A 21,073-nucleotide genomic window follows, 5' to 3' on the forward strand; every position below is an offset into this window, starting at 1 on the left:
CCAGATATTTTATTACACCCATACAAGTCAACTCAAAATTTCTACAAAGAAATTATGTTTAGCTAAAATGTAGTCCTACTTGAACTACCTTTTAAACATAGGAAATGGTATGTACAGATCAAAAACCTTTTGAGGATTTATTCAATCTAATGCATGCATTAGTACACAAGATCTGGTCATTAGGAAGTGGGACACTGGAATTTTCTTTGCCTGATACCAAACGTTTCTTTTGTGAGCATGAGCCCTGTGTTTATTTGTCATCCGTACAGCCAGGGAGGCTTCTGTTTCATTTTGGCTTTGTACCACAACAAAGTTTAGAAGACTTATACCGTCACAGGCTTTAACAAAAGGCAAATATGGCTGCAGTGGTTTGAGCCCTATCTCACTAACCCTTCTTTGCATCTTTTCAAACGTATTGAACCCAAATCTGACTTATGAGAAGCGGATCTCAGAATTCAAAGCTAAAATACTGGGCTTTCCATTACAAAGGCTGATACTCAAGTACTTTCTTGACCCAGTTTCACTGGCGGAAACCTCCAGCAGAGGTGCTGCGCAGAAAGCTGTTGGTTAAAGAAACAGCTTAAATTATTACATCAAGATCCACCAGAAGCTGTCTGTTAAATCCCCAAGTGAAAAAAACTCAGAGACACTTTTATAGACACTCACCTGCCTTGCCCTATCCTGCAAGATTGGAGGGGGGAGGTTAGGGGTGAAGAATGAACAGTTTCAGAAAACTGTGAAAAATGTACTTGATAAAAAAAAAAAAAAACATGCCAAAACAATGCAAAACATATTGCAAAGCCTATCCACAACTGATTCTGGTCAGGCTTAGCATCTACATGACAGCATTTTCTGACTATACAACTGATTTTCTAAAAGCAGTTAGTGAGTTCTTTATATAATGCCAAAACGTCTTGCATACAAAAAGGCCTAGGTGAAATAGTTTCAAGTACTTGCTGAGTCCCTCTGATTGAAAAGATTGTCGCTTGACTCAACTAGCAGGTTTCTTATACGTGGAATACAGGGAGGCTTCATATACACACACCACAGAGATGTGCATACGTGGAGACAGAAGTTGTGAAAAGAATGCACCAACATGAAAAACAGGAATAACCATAACAGTGAAACCTTTTCTTTTCCTCCTAAAAACTATTAATAACAGTAAAGCACATGCTGGGTAGCAACATGTGCCAGATGAAAACAAATAAAATCAAACTAAAAAATAATTAAAACGTCCAAAGAGTTACACAAGCTAAGTCCTTTGAGGGAATAAGCAGCCCTCTGAATAACTGAACACTGGGTCCTGGTGTTAGTTTTTAGAGTTGTTATTCTTCTCCTATATGACTGCAGTAATCTTGAATGTCTGCTTGCCCTTCTGAGGTCCATGCAAGATTCTATTTATAATTGTGGGATACCAGTGCAAGTGCATCACGACACAGTCCTCTGTTACTGAAAATGGTCCTGGCTAATTTACTAGAAACAGAATGAGTAGATGACATAGCCTATGAGAACAAGTAGTACAATTCTTAGAGAGGAAGTAGTAAAAAGTAAAGAGAACCTTTGAGATGTATTCGAAGGTACCCAAAACAAAGGAAAAAAACAAGAAAGAAGTAGTCTCCCTTATGAAAGCAATTGACCTCATTTAGAGATAAGTAATGGGGTGAAGAATAAGCCAAATACCAAAATAACTATCAGTTCTGTTACATCAGCTCTTGGAAGTTCTAATTAAGATAACAAGGATAATTTTTCAAAGGTGAAAAGCATCCATAACCACAAAAATAAGAGTCAAGGGAACCAGATGTGGCATACACATTAAAAAAACAACTTTGCTTACAGGACTATCACCACACGGCAACTCCACAAAACTGAGAATAAAACTCCTAAGACTGATTTCACCAGAAGTTTGAGAGTTATTCTTCCCTGCAATCTGTCAGAAGGATATGTTCACAGAAAAAAAAAAGTCCTACTGGGATATCAGCTAACACATTTTTGCATCTTCCACAACTTTCTCTTTACTGTTCCCTTGAGTGCTGTATCAGTCAACACTTCACAATGTCCACATTCCCTTATCAACAATCAGACACTAGTGTTCATGGCATCCCCTTGCCAATGGATAGGCAAGTTTGACACATGCTTTATTTACGTTAGAGATTTGATAAACTGTGATTCTTGGCTCTTGGTATTTCTAAATTTGGGAATGTCTTTATTTATCACCAACTCTGAATTAAGGCTATAAAATATCTATGACAATGTGTAGATGGCCCCGAAGAGGAACGCTGTGCAACACTGCTAGTGAAATAGTTAAGGAAAACGTCCGTTGAATAATAAAAACAAGTTGAGCTAACATGCTAAGGAGTAAGTCGCACCAGCACTGATATGACCAGAGTGTTTGCTATGCTTTGAGATAACAGGAGTCTATTTATACCCTTTGGTGTACAGTCCAGGCAGACTGTGCTCAGTACAGGTGAGAATATGCAGCTATGAGCAGTCCTACTCTTTTTAAACTACGTCCTCAGGTTACACAACATGTATCACTTACAAGGTGTTTTTCTTAAGTCAGCCAAGGGAAATCCACAGCATTCCCACAGCTGCAAATGCTTCTGGGTATTCAAACATTACCCAGTGGGAAAAGCTACTTTGCACTGTGTCAGCAGGGAACTCTTACTAGAGTTTCCAAAGGGCATCCCTATGTCACAGTGACTACATGAACAAAGAAGGGCATTCTTTCACATATGGCATCCCCTCCTGACTTATCTCAGTATGGTTCGTCTACAGCGTTCAGAGCTGTGCATTCAGAAGAAGCTGCTATTTCAGGTTGTAACAATGAGTGAACTGCTTTTGCAGAGGTCAGTGTTTCATGATACAAGTCTGTTTCTTGGATAGAGCAGAGTATCACTTCTCACAGTTATTTCTCCTCTTGGTAGTAGTCGATATCTGGAGTGCCAAATTAAAGAACAAATATGGTAACTACATCATATATTGTAAAATCAATACTTTAACAAGTCTCCTTGGGTCTTTTAATCTAATGCAAAGTCTGTATTTCCTTGTCTACAGTAGAAGACTTTTAATAGTGCAGTTCATATTGCAGGAGTCAGCATCAGTCTGGGAAATGCTTTGCCTCAGTTTGAAAATGACTTGTTCATCAGAGACATTTCTCTAAGAAAAACTAAAAGAACTTCTTGTTAAGTCAATGTAGCACCAAAGACAGTACTGACAGGTTTTGCAGCCAAGATATTTAGGCTATGCAGCACCATCCTACAGGCGATTCAGGGTGTTTCAGGGAATGAAGAAAAACTTGCACTTTAGGTAGAACATTAAACAATACTTTTTACCATCAGGCATTAGCAGCATTTTTTGTTTTGCCATGATTACTCAGTGTTGGTTTGGGTTCTGCTATTTTCTTGCACTGTAAGCTGCCAAATTTGTGTCAATAATTGCCTGCAATATTTCCTTTCCTCTGATAAATTTGATATCCAGTCCTCTGGAATAGAGGCTGCATCTCTGTTTCCATTATGGGTTTTGATCTGATGTGGAGTTGGTCTAGAAGGTGCAATTCTAGTAGATGCATGACTGTATTACAAGAAATTCAGTCAGAAAGCATTCAGCTTTTTACAACATTAATTTTGCCTGTGCTTTCCAAGAACTGCTAGTAAGACAGTAGTTTCAAACAGACATGGCAAGACTAGTATCAGGAAAAGTTTTAGAAAGACTGAATATTTCAGGACAGTGGTAGGATTTGAAGGAGGATCAATACTCTGTAGGTACCTGTAAGTTAGAGGCTGGTGGACTTTAGACCAGCTAGGGGAGGTGGGCCAGACGCTAATGATGGTACCGGTGATTCCTCCTACTCTCCCCACGTCAACATGCTGGAGTCCTGGCACTTCTGACTATGGGTATGCACAAATACTTCTATACAGACTTTCTTTATAATGAAGTTGTGGCCTGTCTTTTAACCTATGCTTTCTGGTATTAACAGTAATTCAGAGATGGCTCTTTGGATATCACAGCCGGCATTTCCCTGTCAACAAGGCATTATTATTTATTTATTTTTAAATACTGACGCGATTAATCTGTACAATCTGATTCGGGGCCAGGTACTGCTTTCTAAGCACCCTTTTCCCCATGGGAAAGACAGTAATTTGCAGGCCAAACACCAGATAGTTACAGGATATTAAACAATTACCTCAGGACAACCCTGCCTAGTACCACATGTCGCTTCCACAGGCACAGCCTAGAACCAGGAGGCAATTTCCCCTTCTGCATACTAAGGTCTTGCATAATCTAGACAGACAATCCCAGCCACACGGAATCATTTTAATCAGCCCTGCACCCAGGTCACTGATTGAACTACTCAGCTGTAACAATTCCCTGACCCCCAACAGCTGCAGCTCCCCAGCATGTTTGTTGGGAGCAGAGAAGGCTTTCCGAGCACCGTCATCTTTGTTGGCTCTACGTTTGGCTCTACGTTTCATTTCCCAGCCTCTGCAAAACCCATAACAACCCAACAGTCCTCTGCAGCTGCTGTAAATTTAGCTAAAAATTATTTTTGCACTCTACAGGGTGCCTCTTGTGGAATTCCAGCCAGTTGTTCTCTGAGCTGCTAAAACCCCTGTAGCCTCCACCTACAGACCCTTCTCTCCTCCCTGTGTCTACTGCCAACCATAACAAGAAAGGTTTTATCTCCTTTTTCACGCAAGAGTCTTACTGACTTCTTCCTAGCTCTGTAACGCTCAAGTTACTCTGCCATCACTTATTTGATGATTTATCACCTTCACATCATTCATAGGAGATTCAATTGAATCCAGAAACACCTGACACTTAGAAGAAATGTGTAGGGTTTGGTGTTGAACTGCATTACGATGCTTGTCCTAGAATGCAGCACTTTCCCAGGTCTATGCTGCTCTGGAGGCTGAAAATTCCAATTTCACTACCTGATTAAAATATAGAGCCATTTGTGGGATAACTCCAAGGTGCGTTCTGTTCAAGTCCTATTCCTCACCCACAGTTCTTATTCCTAACTCAATCCATGCTAGAGCAGGGCCTAAGAAAGCAAACTTCAAAGTAATTCCCTTGAAGATTCTCATGGGGCTTTGCCTGTCCAGCCAAAAGAAACATTTAAAAACACCTTGATTTTCTTTTGTCTGGTTTAATGAGAACCAGCTTCCAAGAATTTTTCTTTCTTTCTTTCTTTCTTTTATATTTCTGAATGCCCACTGGTTAACCATCATGACTAAATTGACAAATTTTATATATCACTATTACTATTAACTGATATGATGCTTTTCTATTTATCCAGAAACAACTCTGATAACCATCAGTGTCATTAGAATTTCTGAGTGGGTCACAGCTGTATATTTTTTCCAAAACTGGCACTGACAACACACTGAACCTCTGTCCTTAACAGTTTCAAACTGTCCTCTAGCATTAGTTTGGCTTTCTCTCCCTGTTATTCTTTTTTTAACTCAGAACAACTTTTTCCAGTCATCCAAAGGAATCTCCAGTAAAAACAGGCAAGTCATGAGTTGATATTCCTGATATTTTTGAGGTTAAACAAGCATTTTCATTTTATTTGGAGTAAATCAACATAGTTCCTACAGATTGCAGTGGAGATGACTGATTGTATTGAAACTTTGTCTTATGTGCTTTTATGAGGTTGTATATACATCTCAGTAAAGAGGAAAAGGAGAGTATAAGACTTACTTTTCTTTAAATTACAGAAATAGTTTATTTTTAGATGTTTTGCTTTGCAGTCAATCATATTCTTTCCACATCACAGTTTATCCTAGGATAAATTTCGGATTACCTTCATGTAAAAAGTTCCCATATTTTCACAGATAGACATAAGTTTGCAAGTTTTAAAATACACACATGACAATGGACACCCTGTCAGTGAACATGGACATTACCAAGAAAGGGATTGTGTGTGAAGAGGTCACAGTGGCTTAATGGATGACCACATGGCCAATGGAATTAAAATCACAGTAAGAACTCCTCCGCCTGAACAGACTTGCTACTGAAATGAGGCAAGTTTAATGTTGTCTACTGCAAGAGTTAATTTTTTTTGCTTCACAGTTTCATCTAACATCCCCTTATGGGAACAATTCCTTCTTCCAGATAATATACTTTCAAAAAACAATTTTAACTAAATATTGAAAGACTTAGACTGTTGTTCCTGACTTCTGGTGGCCCAAGAGCGGTTCCAAATACATGAGAGAAGTCTGAAACAAGAACTCTTGGAAATGAAAACATAAAATTCCCCCGCTCAAGGAGTACAAAAATCTGTTAGAAGGGAGTCTAATGAAAAATACAGCTTCTTCCACTATTCCTCGCACAATTAGGAGGAACTTCTTAACAGCTGCAACAATCTTGCATTTACTGGAAAAAAAAAATATCCTTTCTGAAGGACAACTTATTTTTTTTAATCTGATGCTTAATCTCTCTATGTCAAATTCTCAGAGAGCATGGAATAATACAGATACATGGAAATAAATGTGTTGCACTGATTTACTATACTCAAGGGCTTTTCCCTTAGGACCAAGCTGCTCGCCAGTCATTATTAATGAACATTCTGGATTTCACAGTGTGGAATACCCCAAGATACTTATGGTGCTTTGTTTTAGGTATAGTGTTATTTGTGCCAGTGGAGCGTTTCCACACAAGTCTCTGATTGCTGACCTAATAACCCCATTTCATTCATACTACTGAGTTAACCATAATGAAGGAGATGAAAAGAATTTGTTTATCTTAATGAAATGGAACCTGGATGACAGAACATAATTTCTAGTAAGTTACAGGAACAGAGAAACACGTGCTAAAGGAATAGGGTGGCACAAGAATGGAGACACAATTTATCCATAAAAGATGCAAAGCTGGAAATTGAAAAAAAAAATCTAATAACAGAAGCAATAATGAACTGAATAATGGAAAATGAGGTGACGATGTCAGATGAAGAAAATGTACAAGCAACGGAGGGCTAAGACAACATGGATATTTTTCAGCTCTGAAAGGAGCATGAAGGCAGGACATAACAGCTGAGATCAAGCGATAACTCAAGGATGGCTGTTAAAATGTAAGTTTAGGGATGTCCCACAACTGGAATTAATTTACAAAAAAGAGAAACTGTCTTTGAAGCCTCTGACTGGATCCCTTTAAAAAGCCAACCAACTTTCTTGGACTAAATCCAGTACAACCAGTGAGGAAAAAATTTAACAGGAGCAATAAATCATGAAAATGCAAGAGCCTTTGATTGCCTAATCCTGTTCCACCCAAAAAGTAGGAGCAAATATGACCACTTACTTCCCAACCTCTTTTTCAAGCTACAAGAATCCTTCAAGTTACACTACTGTTTTCTCCCTGAGCCATCTCCAGTTTAGGGGAATCCTTCTTGAAGATTGGCTTCGAGGGTGTAACACAGTGTTCTAACAGCGGCTGAACTAGTACCAAACACATGAATGTTTGTCACTTTGTTCTTACAGGAATTTCTACTGCTTACTATACATGTTTACCCTAAGTTCTCCTGGAGCTTCAGCAAAGCTGATTAAGGAAGGCATGGGGTTTATGATGCATGAAGTTACTGCTTCCGAGGAAAAAAATCTCACACACTAAGTTCAGCTAACAGTCTTGGCTCCTAAATGTCTGACTTGTTGCATGAAACATATTTTGGTCACTTAAACCAGGGCAACCCCAACAATTTCCTGATCCGTTTCCACCTGTTTTCCCTACTTGTAAGCTCCTATTCTTTTACTTTTTTTTAGTTACTTGTAAATACTAGGCAGCTAAGGAACAAGAGCTACTCCCTACAGGGCCCACTAGAAAGACTCTTGACTGATGAGTGCGTCTCATTTACATCAAAGCGTAGTCCATATCACATGTTGCTTATTCTTAATGATACTTTCTCATCAAGTATCACGCTTTTGAAAAGCAAAAGTCTGACAAAGGTCTAGGCATCAACAATTACTTGTGGTCATTAACCTTCATTAACTATGGCACTAGGATGCATTTGTAAGACACCAGGTGGACTAACCTATTGCCTAGGGAAAAGAGCAAGAGAGACTGAACTCAGTAGAGACAGCTGGGTGCAGTGAGATATTCAAGCTGTGCTCACAGCACTCTGAATTACAGCAGGATTGAGTTACTTGGACATAGCTCTGGTTCCGAGTTCTCTGTACATTCACATCACACTGAACTGAACCTTTTCCTTTCTCCTGCAATCCAGCATGTCCAGGAAAAATTTCTGGTGGCTTTGAAGAGACCAGCACAAACACAGGCTTGCTTCTAAGCTGTTTGAGCTCTAGCAATGACATATTCATGCTTTTTCTGTAGAGAGCCTTATAGCTGGTCTGCATCACATTCACAGTTCTAGCAACAGAAACATGGTGCAGAATGGTTGGAGCTAATGCAGGACACTTTTAAAGGTCCTTCCTTCATCAGCCCTACCATCCTTGTTACTGGCCTACTGTTGTCAACTGAATATTGACAAACACTGCAAGTGATGTTACCTTCTCCCAACCTGCAGTCTCACCACGGAAACACACAAAGTTACTTTTGATAGAGCTGATTTCCCTCTGAACTGATGGCTGCTGAGCTCCGCTATATTTTTTTGCATGATGGTTTATTAATTTCCTCTTGTATTTTCCTCTCGTTGCTCCTGAACACCAGGATGAACAGCGGTAAAATGCAATCTCTTCCAGCCTGTTGACACCATCCCATAGCTGCAAAACCATTGCTAGCAGCTGGGTCTTAAAACTCTCAGATTCCCGTTTTCCAGATCTGCATATTTAAAAGTACTTGATGCTCATATACACACAATGTTTAAAAATAATGAAAGAATAGGAGTTACTGCTCACATACCAGGCTGGAAAGGTTTAGGCAACAGTTGAGCAATACTGTCTGTGTCGTTTTTCCCTTTTTCTTGACTGAATGCAAACCAAGAAGCTGGGTTTACTGATTGTATGTGTGGAAGAGTCAAAAATACGCAGGAATAGGAAAGACTATGAGGAAGAAGAGTTTGGGAAGGCTGCCCATACAGCACTAGTAACAGACTTCTGGCAGAAAGATTGAGGGTTTTTGCGTTGAAGGGTGTTTAGAATGAGACTTGAAAGAGCACTTTCCTGAAATAAATTTTCACTATAAAGAGGATACAGGTTTGTATTTAAAAAATGTTATTACCTTTTTTATTCCTTTTTTTTTTCCTAAGAATTAATCTGTTTGGCTGCCTCTTCTACTCTCTCTCCCCACCACCAGTTTCCAGACCATAAATAATTCTATTGACTTCAGCTGCACCAGCCATAATGTTGTAATTACATACATGCTTTACTATGTTGCTAGATCAGTAAAAGAAGGGTTACTATCCTGAAGAATTTAAGATTCTGCTAAAATTTCACGCAAAGCCAGCTGGAGATGGCCATTTTAGCTACAGTGTGCTTGCATGCACAGGCTTTTCCCTGTTAACGGGGCTTTGCCAAAAATGTCAGGGTCCAGCATTATTTTGCATGTTTTGAGTCCTTTTTACTACATAGAAAAAACATGCTCAGACTAATTTTTCTATTAAATAGTTTACTTGTTTTTGAAAATAAGTAGCTGTGATTGCTGAAGTCTGGCCTCTACAGGGGTCAGTTGGCATTAAACCAAGGATTACAAACTAGAATTCATTCTCTGGCATACCTGGCTGCCAGCTGGCACTTTGGCTGGCAGGTGTCTTCCTTAGATTGTTCTTTTCTCTTATTTAAAGTACTTTTCAATCCATTTCCTGCATTTACTCATTTGGAAGAAGGCCATCATCCTTCCCAAAGAGTCAAAGATGGAAGTTAAGAGGAGATTGGAAAACTCTAGAAACTGTCTGGAAAAATTTTTAAATATTGAGCGCGAGTCTTAGGAAGGACATGATAACAAATCTTCAACAACAGACAAGATGCTGCAATGAAGAAAAAAATTAATTTGTTCACTGTGTCCATGGTAGACAGAAAAGAAATAGTGAACTTCAGCATGGAAAAAAAGCACCTCCTTATGGCATGATTAGTGAAGCTGTGGAACAGATTACCTAAAATGTTGCAGACTTTCTGAAATCAGAAGTCTTCAAGAACAGGTGAGAGAAGCATTGTCAGGAATGATGCAGATGCAGCCTGATTCATGAGGTCTATTCCTAGCCCATTTTTCAGATTGTTGAGGTTTTTATCCTATAACTTAAGGTGAAGTGTCTTAAAATAAATAGGCTGCCTCTCTGTCCAAATACAGAGAGAGGTTTGTACAAAAATTCATATAACTTGCAATTCAACAAGCCTTCAGCAAAATGTTTAATCATGTTCCTAGTGCTAGACACACATCCTTGCATGAGACTTCAATGACTAGAGAAGAATTAATATAGATGTGGGTTTTATACAAAGGCAATATTTCATAATCTGTTTTCTAGAGAAAAAAAAAACCCAAAAAACAACCCCTAAAACTTTAACATAAAATCCCCAAAAATCCAGAGTATTTTTTTATTTCTTGCAGTCTCTGCCTCCACATTGGGAAAGGAAATGAAAGCCTTAGCAAGTAAAAGAAACTAACTTTTTTTCATTCCTCCTACGCTGCATTAAAAAGAGGAGGGGTGTGGGAGGAACATAATCATGTAACCCATTTAAACTCTCTTTGCTCCACTTTCTCCATCCAAAAAATCAGAGTTCAAATGAAACATGAGAAGCTTTAGCCCAAAAGCAGAAATATCTCAAGAATTGTCAGAGGCCATTATGGTAATGAGGACAGAGTGAGTTTAAGAGGCCTTCCAGAGTGCATCAGTTGCATTAACATCCACAAATTACCTCACTTGCCCTGAACTTCAGCTATGTCCATAAGTTGAATCACTAGTGATCAAAATTTAGTGATATATCATTGTAAACCGTGTCTTCTGAGCACGTATATCAACAGTTTTAATCCATAACACTTAAAACAGAAAAGGCTACACACTAAATTTCGGTTTTATTGCTACTTACAGTTGAGGTACCCCAATATTTGTTTACAGACAAAATACGTTACCTCACTGCAAACACCACGTGAAAGGGATGGATGCAGTACATCTTTGACAACACATTTAATGTGTGACCAGTTTTCATTCACTTATTGTTTTCCTATGATGCCATAGAGCGTCAGAATTATTCCTTGCAATCACAGCAGATACAGAACTTATCCAGGAAAAACACGCTTGGACTGCAGTCCACAGAAAAGTGAAAATCTAGCAAAGGACATGACCACCATAATAAATTACTATAAAAATGAACACTGTCCAGTTCATTTTCAGCTATTTTCTATGAAATCAAACAGTGCTATACTTATTATATAATACAAATCAACTACATATTTATTAGAATTATTTTTTAAAATATCAAAATAATGCAAAAAGGAAAATGCAATTTATTTTTTCCAGGTTCTTTTTAAAATAAGATATTTATTTTGAACTATGACAGCTAAAATGGGAATCTGACACAGACAGAGCTTTCTAGCCTGTGGGCAAAATACAAAATTGTTGTTAAATTGGTGGACTAGAAAATGAATGGCAAAACTCACCTTGAAACTTTTGCTAACAACAAACATTTGTCCCATGACAGAGATGGTGAGTAACACCACATGACAAGGTATGTATTTACAGACTTAACAGCAGCAGGATTCCAGAAGTTTTTACTGTCTGAAGACCAAATACTTCTGGTACGAGTATATATATAGATCTTACACCACCAAATACCTCACATTATTATATATATCATCAGCATATTTTCCATGTGATGAATAAACCACAAAGTTTTATAAGCCTCTTAATACTCATTTAATTCATCTTTTCTGTGTTCACTCAAATTCAGCTAATGGAACACTGCCTTTAACATTTATACTATTTACTTCAAATATACTGGCTGTTTGAACCTAAACTGATCAAATTATTTTCAAAGTGCACGGCAATATAACAAAATACCTTACAGTGCTGCTGTGGAAACAAATCTCACATTTTACTCCCAGCTACAATAAATCTCTTGAGAAATCTAAGTCTGCAATAAAATTGAAAAGAAGTCACTGTAGTAATCAAAACATCTAAGGAGGCGCTTCCATTTCCAGGCAGAATACTCTCATCCCTTCTCCCTGTTCATTGTTACTTGTCCCAGTGCTACATCTTTGTATTTCTTGTGCAAGATATAAAGGAATGGGTCCATAATATTCTAGCTTCATAAGAGATTGCATTGAACATAAGCCATCTCAAATATTATCCTGAAATGTGAGCTAAACATAAAATTTTTAAAAGTTCAAAAAGTTAGCAAATCCCCATGCTTCTTGATTTTAATACGACTTGAATTACTGATGTGAAAAAGGTAGTGTATCTCTAATTAATGAGAGATTGTTAGAGAATTCCATTGATTTCCAGAACATAAAGGATCGATCCATTTATAAAATTAATGTATTAAAAGTAAAACCAAGTTACGGATGCTACTAAGTGTGGTCTGTAATCTAAAGTTAGATATTTAAGTATGCTGGACTAATTTCACGTTTCACCAAAACATAAGGAGTTGTCAAATCTTGTTCTTGTAAGGAGTCAAATTTCTTCTTCAGTAAGAAAAACATACCAGCTATAAGCTTGTTGTTACTTATGCTACTTCAAACATGAGTCTGAAGTGTCCCTACAGATTGTGAAATTTGTTGACCATCCATTTCTTTGTATCTTGTAATATACTATGTAAATTCACTGCACAAATGTCAAAACATTCATCCAATGATCAGATATTGAGCAGTCCTCATTGCTCCTGGTTATCCCCAAGCACTAAATATTGCATGAACTTCTTTTTTTAGTTTATAAACGAACCAGCTAAAAGAGAAGTACCATTACAGCTGCGATGGTCTGAAGATATCACAGCAAGCAGTAGCGTTTTTGCGTTAGTGAAACTAACACAGCTGGGAAAAAAAAAAATATACAAAGCTTGGGCAATGAAGCCCTTTGTCCACTAACTCTTTTTCCCTGAGTGATATCAGTTGTTGTAATTAAAATATTATTTGGGCACAAAAGCCTTGACTCAGCTTTTCTAGAAATTTCACTAAGAATCTCTGGTGCTAACCATAAGCTAGCCACTCAGAGACAGAATAAAAGCTCTGTTAGAGAAAGAAAAGAAAAAAAAAATACACATACACACTGTTAGAAAACAACCGACTGCATTCTTAACTGTTCACACTTAATTCATCAATACTCCCAAATCACTGGACCGTTTCTACAGAATAAATTATTTGTCTTTAAGCTTCTAGGGTCCTGATTAGGAATGTCTTATCTGTTAGAACTGGAAATCTTACAGGGAGAAGTTTTGGCTTCTGTTTTTCATTATGATTTGTGTATCCGAGTTTTAAGGGGTATTACTGTGCAGTGAGAGAATTCACCATTTTGCTCCTTTTTTCCACTATGCAGCTTAAACAGAAATAACAGACACCATATTCCACCTACCACTCAGTGCCACCCTGATTTCTGGAAACGTTTGAAGTCAAGCTATGTATTGGTAATTACTGTTCATCTTTATCTGAGATGTGGCAGCCTGCTCACATAGAACGTCTAAAAGCATCATGACAGATAGCTATTTCTTCAACTGTTTACTTAACACGGTTGAAAAGTTTTCTTCAGTTTTGGCTTAATGGGATCTCAGTCTTGAGCCAGAAACACTGTGATCTTTGGGGACTTCGAAAGCATGAGTAGCCTTACAAAATCTAGGCAGTGTGCCAAAGGCTCTATTTCTTTTTTTTTTTTTAAAAAAAAGCAAACACAACAAAATTTGTTGAACTGTGGTGGAAGGTTAAACAATTCACACAGTTTTGACTCTGCCTACCCCCAACTTGCCTTGTACTTAATGTCTTCCTGTCAAGAAATAAAGCCACTTCATCGTGGGATGGATAGAACCATTTCAACTATTAGACAGCAAGATGCTGTTGCTGGAAATCTGAAACAAATAGCCCCAATCCTCCTCAACTTGAAGAAATAAGTACATCTAACATGATGAAGCATCTTAACATCAGATGTTATCAATTTTGTTATGGTTTACTTAAAAAAATAATCCAAATTCAGTTTTATGTCCTCTGAGAATGGAGTGCAGGAATTGAACCGCTCAATCTGAGGAGACTCACAGAAGTGACTTGAGTGAAAGGATACTTTGCTTCCAAAAATACTAATGAACACATCATACAGTACAAGCACGTTTCCACACATGCATTTCAATTTATGCATGCTTTGTGGCAGAAAAGGTCCATCACTTAAGAACTGATAGGAAAAAACAACAACCCTCAACCTGTTGAAAATTAATGCTTGAGAGCCCTGAGCCATATTGCGCCATTGATTTTTAAGATTAAAAACAGATGTCTCCTTTCTGAAGCACTCTGAATGATATGTTGCTTCAGGGAACCCTCTAACTGGACACAGAGATTTTAAGCTCTATAGAGAGCTGCAGAAACTTTGTAAATCTACCCTTGAATGAGCAGATACATTAGAAGATTCATTTTGATAATTATTATTTTATTCCTGATCACACTTTGAATGCTGCCATGAATGCACTTTGGTGTGTTTGAGGTAGAGGGGAAGACAGTCTTGATGAGAAGCATTTTGCTGGGTGTCTGCTGAAGCACCTTTGTCAGGAGATGACAAAACAGAATTCCTGAATTAACCAAACATTAATTCATGAGCTCCCTTTATAGACTATAAACCTCAGCTAGTAAATTACTAGATAGATTTAGGCTGAATTTTTCAATGCTCAAATTACATCCTTACTAGTGAAACAATAAGCATACCTACTCTTGCCTAGAAATGTATACACAGAAAAGAAACTTTAAATCACTCAGGCGCAGAGAGTGTGCAGCTCAGCTTGGCCTTAACAAACATCCCCAAATCTGTCAGCCATGCTTTGCATGCTATTGATGATCACTCTTCCTCACCCTTACAATTTTTCACTCTCCCTGCGAGGAAGGCAGAGTGAAAATGCTTCTTTCCTGGGCTGAGAGCCCAGCCATGACATTAATATTTTTACCTCTGTGAGCAACTCCTCTAAAGTCCTGTATGGTATGTTTTCTAAATTCTTGCCAAATTTCAAGCTATATTGCTAAAAATTCCTCTAGGAATGTTTTTATTTCCCTCTTCATTTCCTTATTTCATTTTTCAATAGCATCTTTCTATAAATATTCAGTAGGTGAGGGCATACTTTGGCATTTTTATTCAAAAAGAGCTTTTTCATTTATGTCAGCTGGAGGTTAGGAGGTTATAGGACTGCACATGGAATGTTTACTGTGAACTATGAGCTCTAAAGGATGGACATCAGAGGCAAACACATTCCTACTGAGTATGTTCTGTAGGGGTCTAACCAGCTCTGGCTTTGATGGAGCTGTGTGATATGCCTTAGTTCACCTTATACACTTCTACAGTATTATTTCTAACACTACACATCTTTCTATTCATTCACACTTTATCACAGTTTGCAATGTTTCTGAAAGTGCTCAATCTTTCATTGACTAGGAATAACTGTTCTGTGTTCCGGTTTCAACACTAATCTTCCATACAAAGGCATCGATCAGCACCATATCCTCATCCGTACCCTCTATGGAATTCAAGCACGTGTCAAAAGATTACATCTCTCAGACTAGGTTGCAAAGAGGACGCAAAACTCTATGAAACATACTCAGTCTGGGGACGGGCTATACCTTAGACAGATTAAGTAGCATTGTCAGTATTTGAAAGACTATTTTATGTTACTGCAATACCTTCCTTTGACCATTCATTACCAATGTCTTTCAGTTTAGTTTACTTCCTTAGTAGTGACAAATATAATTGAAGTAAAGTCATCCCTCACAATGTAAACATCACTTTCCCATCTATTGCATAACCTGGTCACATTTTGGTATTTTGCTTCTGATGCAGCATCCCATATGGTTGCATATGCACATTGCCAGGAAAAATATTCATTAATAATTTACAGCTCAGACTCTGAAAACAATGATTTGAAGAAAATGCATTGTTTATACCAACAGAAAGCCTTATGGTAGTTATATTAAATGAAATACAATATATACAATAAAAATCGAGTGCTGCTCCCTCACTCAATCCCTAACATTATGTATGTAAATAGGCACATTTCACTTTAAGAAAGCAGTAGGCAGCTTTCAACTATACAAGAAAAAAAACATTATTTTCTCAGTTCCTTGAGGCTCATTTCAGCTTTACCACAGAGAAAGTTCTTATAATTGTGGCATTTCAAAAATTAAAGTTATTGATGGAGACAATCGGAGCAAGCAAACACAAAGAGCAATTGCATTAAAATAGTCTCATTTAAAACTGTATTGGAGAGGTGGGAAAAGGGAATAAGCCATTTTGTGAGAGGCTGAGCTACCATACAAGCTCTCTCAAAGTGGTTTGTGGGTCTTTGACGCAAATGAAAAAAGCTGAGCATCTATGCTAATGGAAACCACTTAATCACTTAACAGTTATTAGACACGAAAATTTAACTGCACTATAGTCAGTTAATACCATTGGGTAAGCTAATAACTTCATAACATACACAAGCAATTTACCTGAGTAGTTTGCACTGTATACTTAGGACCAAACTCAACCTTAGTTTACTCTGGACATCCCCACGGGGATGGCATCACTGCACAGGCATAAATAAAGAGACACTAAGTTACTTTCACTATGAGAGTTTGCCAGGAGCAGAAAAATTCTGTTCCCAGTCACCTACGTCTGATCTCAGTGATATTCAACAAGAAAGAGTTTAGTGCATACAGCTGACAACTTACACGCAATGGATGAAATCTTTCTAAGTATCGTTGATGACAAACGTAAAACAGTGCTGGGATAGAGAACTCGGGCAAATGCTAGACACCAAACACAATTTCCCTGCTCAAGGCTGCCCTGTACTGACAAGGCACTGTCTTCTTTGACTTGAGAGCTCCTAGGATGCAGTGCAGGCACTTCGTATAGGTGTCCAGAAGCAGTCAGATGCAGAGATAAGCAGAATGGCACTTAAATCCCCATATGGCCTGTACCACTCATAGTGCGCAGAACACATCTAAAACACAGAATCATAGAATCACCAGGTTGGAAGAAACCCACCGGATCATCGAGTCCAACCATTCCCGCCAATCTCTAAACCATGTCCCTCAGTACCTCATCCACTCGCACCTCAAACACCTCCAGTGAAGGCAAGTCAACCACCTCCCAGGGCAGACCATTCCACTGCCTAATGACCCTTTCAGTGAAGAATTTTTTCCTTATGTTGAGCCTGAACCTCCCCCAGCAGAGCTTGAGGCCATTCCCTCTTGTCCTATTCCATGTCACTTGAGAGAAGAGGCCAGCTCCCTCCTCTCCACAACCTCCCTTTAGGCAATTGTAGAGAGCAACGAGGACTCCCCTCAGCCTCCTCTTCTCCAGGCTAAACAACCCCAGCTCTCAGTCGCTGCTCATAACGCCTGTTCTCCAGCCCCTTCACCAACTTTGTTGCTCTTCTCTGGACTCGCTCCAGAGCCTCAACATCCTTCTTGTGGCGAGGGGCCCAGAACTGAACGCAGTATTCAAGGTGCGGTCTCACCAGTGCCGAGTACAGAGGGAGAATAACATACATCAAACAATCACATTAAACTTGTGAAGGATCATGTCATAAAGTAGAGAACAGGCGAGCAGTAAGAAAACCGCCCCCAAATGCTGGAGATGCCAAGCCAGCGTTGCCCTAAGTCCAAAGTGTGTCCAACCTGTTTTTCTAGAAACTACATCTGAAGATGACTCACAGAGTATTGGACATGTGCAGGACACCTACAGTCTTGTGCTCTTTCTGGCATGGATGTCAGGCAGGCATTGCACCACAGGTGACCTTGATCAGATGAGCAAGAAGAATCCTCAGCTCTATTCTCTCTGTCTGCACTAAACTCTGTTTGGATTGTAGATGATCACAGCACATCTGCCATCAATATTCTTATTTACTTTGACAAGTGAAAGACTGTTCTTGAAAAGAAACCTAACCAAAGAAATGAGTAAAAGCAGTAATATACCACCATGCTTTTTTTTTTTTTTCCTCCAGGAGGATGAGAGTCTTGAGTTTGCCACACAGCTAAGGACATGTTACATGTTGGCTGTCCTATGTGCTCAATCTGTTAGGCCACCTACCTTAATCAGAAAGCCCACAGGGAAGACCACTGCATTAAGCATATAAATGTTCTACTGCTGCATTTCAGTGTGCTGTTTTCCCCGTAGTACTCTTCTAATTTCAACATAATGGCAAAAAGAAAGGCAACATAAATCAAGTCTTCCTAGATACAAAGAACACCTTATACCATACTTGTAGAGAGACATTTATCTGAAGACTCGCAAAAGAAATAAGAAATATACATCAACTGTACAAACAAAGCAAAAAATGACAAGCAAACCTACTCTGTATTTCAATTTTGCAGTGTATCCTTTCGAACATAATGGATAACGTATGCCTATCTCAGCACTTTGATAACTCAGTTCACATATCTTGATCTCACTGAAGATGAAACATTTAAGATGAGGATTTATTTCTGTTTTCAGCTTACTTTTCATTTTTGGCACCTCTTTTTAGGGATATACATATGGAATATTTTTCCTTTGTTCCATATCATCAGTGATTATATTAAGGGGACAAAAGAGGATTGTGCCAGTCATCTATTTAAACAAAAAAAACCCCTGAATTTAAAAGGAAAAATAGCCTTTGAAAGTAACATTTCTAGATGGTTAGCATAACTTCAAGAGGAAAAGATCTGTTAACTCCAGCAAGAAGCAAAGAACACGCCATACCCCCTCCCTGAATGCACGAAAACTCCAACTGCCAAGAGATCATTTTTCCTTCTTGCTGTGTAGGTGTTCATGATGCTTTTGTATTTTCTCTTTCACAAGAATAAGAATTGATTATGGCCCTATTGGCTAGTTTTCTTTCTCTCTGTATATCTGTACTGAACTAAGCTGTGAAGATAAACATTTTCTATAAGTGGGTATAAAATGTTATTAGTAAAACCTTTTTTTTTTTTTAAAGCCAGTTTAGCATATGCTGTGTGAAAATCCACTCCTACAGACAGCCTAGGCCAAGACAACACAAGGTAAATATCCTTTATGAATGAAGTGGCAAGTTATACTGCAATATCTGACAGAGGCTTATCACCAGCATACACAAAATTCTACATTCATTCAAGCAGCATGCTCCTGTCTTCTCTTATGGAACTTTTACTGGAGCCAATGATGCAAAGTTGCTTATGTTTCCTTTCAAACCCACCTCATAGCCTTCCTTAGGGACACAATTAACTGGAACCATTACATGGCAAGGAACAAGCTGTGGCATTTCAGCTCAACAGAGTATATCACAGTATTTTCCTTGTTCTGACATTATTCTGTATTTTGACATAGGCAATTGTCTTGGGCGTCTGATATTTCTTATTCCTTCCTAATCCTAAGGGCCAGGACGTCTAATACACATTGTCTCTAGGCTTTATCACTATATAAACAACAAATGAGTGCAGCAAACACTGCTGAAATTAAGTAGTGTTCATACAACTCATAGCCCTGAGTGTTAACGTATCACTTCCATCTAAGTGGGCCTCTGACAATACAGTTTACTAAGAAAAGAAAATGAGCCGTTATAGTGTGAGGATCTAGTTGGTCTTTTAAATCTGCATTTTACTTCTGGGGTAAATAACCTATTGTCCTTTCACTAGAAACGCTAATATTTTCTTGAAGGATATTAAGTATGCTGCTGACCCATTCATGATTTCAAAGACAACAGTAAATTTAATAAATAATTAACTATGTTTTCCTGGGAATGGATCCTCCCACACTACTAGACAAAGTGCAGTAGAGCACTACTAGTAATTCTCATTGGTTACCTGATGAGTTAAGGCCATAATCTTATGAGAAATTCTGCCTGGGAAAACTGCAGATCTACAATAATGCTTTTTGCCACTGTTGACATTTTCTTCTCTCAGAGCTGAGGAGTGAATCCCCATTAGTATTATTAAGACTTAAAAAACCGTTTTCCTTTCAAGCAGCTGGCTATAAACTTCACAGGGAAATCAATCGACCTTCCATAGCTGGCAGTCAAAATGAGTTAAGAGCCAGTGAAAATAAATGCTTCAGGATTACAATTGACTCCTAGTTGAAGTATATTGTTTTATGGCCTTAAAATACAAGTAGGAATAATCACACTCCTCCTAACATTTTGTTGCTTATGTGAAGGAGTGGCCTGCATATCTTCCCTTAGGGGCAGCAGTGCTTAAATCTGAGTCACTAATTGACTGGCCCACTTTGGTTCAGGATTTCCAGATTTTTTAGAGCTATAAAGTGCTTACAGAAATCAAGTTTTAGGCAGGTTTCAGATCTAATTTCACTGCTTAGTAGCTTTGTTTTGTGCTACATATAGACTATTTGGCAAGGCAAACAAAGGGAAGCCTAGGTACGCAACTTCAGGAATTTATCGTTTAAGCTCAGAGCCAAAATTGACAGCCATAATTTTCTTGATGCCAAAGACCCTTGCAGAAGTCTTTTGCACAAGGCAAAGAGTACAACAAGATTTTTCCAGGTATTGGCACATAAGTAGAATGGCAACTCTTGTTCCTCAAACACATAATTTTGCACAGCAAGCAACAACACACGCTGCTTTCCCAGGCCCAGAGAAAAGGAGGGAGAATAAAAACCCAGCCACCCTCCTCCTGCAATACCTATATGCAACTTTGGTCTACATTGGACAACGTCACATACCTACTAATCAGTCTGTCAGATAAGAAGCTGCTTCCTTAACTTTGCACACATGGTTCTCATTTAGAACAACTCCACTGGCCTTGGGGCAACAGGCAATGAGGGAAAAGCTTTTTTATGTTCAGAGTCAAATTCACAGCCTGCACACTGACCGTGTAACAATTTACTTATCTTTGAATGTGAGCTGTTCTCCCTCTTTGGGCCAGAAAAGGCCAGTTTTCAGGGTGGTGAAAACAACTTTAAAATTAACTAGTCATGTACAGGACATTCAGGACTTAACTACTTGGTTTTCTTTAGATGTGCTCCTCTCTTTCCCCAGTGTTAATCACACATCTTGGATTAAGA

General features: G+C 38.5%; 1 protein-coding gene across 6 annotated transcripts in view; it reads right to left on the reverse strand.

Moving 5' to 3' along the window:
- Positions 1–21,073, reverse strand: part of TTC29 (tetratricopeptide repeat domain 29) — a 288,808-nt gene that overhangs the window by 208,319 nt on the left and 59,416 nt on the right. For 3 of the 6 annotated variants that reach the window (XM_069855337.1, XM_069855338.1, XM_069855333.1), the window contains exon 1: positions 7,297–7,375. The exons of 1 other annotated variant lie outside the window; for it this stretch is intronic. The gene's annotated coding sequence lies outside the window, so the exon portion shown is untranslated. Of the gene's footprint in view, positions 1–7,296; positions 7,396–21,073 lie in introns of those variants that run through there. 2 more of the 6 variants (XM_069855339.1, XM_069855335.1) reach the window with 1 other exon arrangement.

The sequence above is a fragment of the Phaenicophaeus curvirostris genome, chromosome 4 (genome assembly GCF_032191515.1).
Source record: "Phaenicophaeus curvirostris isolate KB17595 chromosome 4, BPBGC_Pcur_1.0, whole genome shotgun sequence".
NCBI lineage: Eukaryota > Metazoa > Chordata > Aves > Cuculiformes > Cuculidae > Phaenicophaeus > Phaenicophaeus curvirostris.